The sequence below is a fragment of the Pinus tabuliformis genome, chromosome X (genome assembly GCF_031772625.1).
Source record: "Pinus tabuliformis cultivar Carrire ecotype Pingquan chromosome X, CPIR1, whole genome shotgun sequence".
Classification (NCBI taxonomy): Eukaryota; Viridiplantae; Streptophyta; class Pinopsida; order Pinales; family Pinaceae; genus Pinus; species Pinus tabuliformis.
This window is the reverse complement of record NC_142308.1, coordinates 1,693,914,463-1,693,917,171: the sequence shown is the minus strand read 5'-3', so window position 1 is coordinate 1,693,917,171 and position 2,709 is coordinate 1,693,914,463.

Below are 2,709 nucleotides of genomic sequence, written 5' to 3'. Positions count from 1 at the left end.
GCTTGCTTGTTGTCCCTAGCATGCTTGTTGTCCTTTGCATGCTTGTTGTTGCATGCTAGTTGACCCTGCATGCTAGCTGTAATATTGTTTGCTTGTTGTATTTGTTGCTAAGTACCATACAACTGTCCCAATGTTTGTTAGTTGTCCCTTGCATGTTGCTCTCCTTCGGAGGCAGATGCTCAGGCTGTTCTGGCAGCTTCGGTAATTTCGGCTATTCCCGGCAGTTCTAGCAATTCCGGCTATTCCCGGTAGTTCTGGCAGTTACGATAGTTGCAGCTTTTCCTGGCAGTTCCGGCTTCTGCCCTCTGCGTCAAATTTCCCGACTGTTCCAGCAGTTCCAATTGTTCCCGGTAATTCCGACTATTCCTGACAGTTTCGACAATTCCGGCTATTCCCGGCAGTTTCGACAATTCCGGCTATTCCTAGCAATTCCCGACAATTCCGGCTATTCCCGATAGTTGTGAATTTTCCTGGCAGTTCCCGACAGTTCCGACGGTTCCGGCTTTTCCCGGCAATTCTGACTTTTCTCGACAGTTCCGGCAGTTCCGACTTTTCTCGGCAGTTCCGACTTTTCCTGGCAGTTCCTGCAATTCCGACTTTTCCCAGCAATTCCGGCTATTCCCGACAGTTCCGGATTTTCCCGGCAGTTCTGACAATTCTGGCTTCTGCCCTCTGGATTAGGGCAGCGTTATCCCTTAGGATATCTCCTCCTACTAAAACCCAAAGACAAGTAGAGAGGAAGAGATCCCAATTGTGTTGAAATGACTTGAAGGCCACCTCTATTTATACTAAAACGTTGAGCACAAGTGGGGTTTATTTGGTTGTTGGCCGACCTTGACAATTTTTCCCATAACACAAATAAATTCATATCTCCATGAATACTTATCAGAATTGGATGATCTTTAGATCAATCCTACACCTCTCGATGAGAGGGATCGAAAAAAAAATATCAAATTCCATTAATAAGATGACCCACATGGAGTTTGGCCCTAGTTGCCAATTTTAACACTCCCTCTCGACTAGGGAGAACTCCATCCGCTGATCCATATGTTCGACTGTACTATCTCTGCCATTAGTGCCCTGCACTGCTTTGCTATGCTGAGCTCTATTGACCCCAATTCTCTATTGACCCGAATTTGGTTTCATCTAAAGAGAGTGTGTCACATCACTCTTACTGACCCGAAGTCAATTTTATTGATCCCAGATCAATATCACAAGATAGTGTCTTAAACCACTCATACTGATCCCATATCAGTTTTATTGATCCCAGATCAAAGGAGGTCATCCTAGCATAGGGAGTACGGTAGATACATCGATGCGTCCATCGATAGTACTACTATGGTCCCTAACCCCATTTCCCTGCTCATTGATCAGATGAGAGTACTTTCCATGAGTCCCAGACTGCATGGGTAGAATGCCTCGACAGGAGAACTAATCATCCTGTCCACAGGAGAACGAATCATCCTGCCCCACAGCCGCCACGGGAGAACTAATCACCCTGTTTTGTAGTTGCCACAGGAGAACTAATCATCCCGACCCATAGGAGAACTACTCATCTTGTTCCACAGTTGCCACGGGAGAACTAATCATCCCGACCCACAGGAGAACTAATCATCCTGTTCCACAGTTGCCACGGGAGAACTAATCATCCCGGCCCACAGGAGAACTGATCATCATGTTTCACAGTTGCCACGGGAGAACTAATCATCCCGACCCACAAGAGAACTAATCATCATGTTCCATAGTTGCCACATGAAAACTAATCATCCCGGCCCACATGAGAACTAATCATCCTGTTCCACAGTCGCCACGGGGTATCACAGGGGAAGGTTGAACCTGTCATCCTGTACATGACGCACCACCAGGGGAGGGTGAGTCGCTCCAGTAAGTATCCCAAGCCCCCCATAGCTCCCAAAGCTCAATGCATGCAACATGCAAGACCCTTATAAGAAGGTCTCTCAACGACTCCAAGTCGTTCGAGAAAGTCACTAATTTGACCTTTCCCTGGGGCTTTGACAAAATGTCTGTGACCTGTACATCAGTGTCAATGCGATGGAGCCTCCTCGCTCATCAACTTACCATATCCCAGATAAGGCAATGTCTGATGTCTATCTGTCGGAGCAATCATCTAATATGGGATTCCTCAATAATCGAATCCCCCCTCTGGTTGTCACAGAGAATCACAGTGGTATTCATCATGTGTACAAATGACTCACTTAATAGCTTCTGCAACCGTGCAGCTTCACACGAGATCATACTCGTAGCTATGTATTTGGTCTCGGCGGTGCTTATAGCAACCGACTTCTACTTCCTGCTCATCCATGATATTGAAGCAGAATCTAAAGAGAACTAGCACTGAGAAGTGCTCTAGTGATCCTCCACACTACCTGCCCAGTCAGCATTCGAATAATCATGCAGTTTCATATTTCGACAGTGTATCTCAATCCATGAGAGATTGTGCCCCGAAGATATCTCAGAAGATTCTTGGCACCAATCCAGTGAGGCTCAACCAAATATGAGCTCACCATGCTAACTGCAAAACATATGTTCGGACGAAAGTTCACCAAGAACATCAATGCAAATGAGTTTATGAAACTCAGAGGCATTTCCAAAATCTGGTTCGACATCACTACCATATAACTTCTGAAAGTTAAGATCCTTGAGGTAGTCACAGGCTTGCAATTTATGATTCCACATTCGGAATCCAAC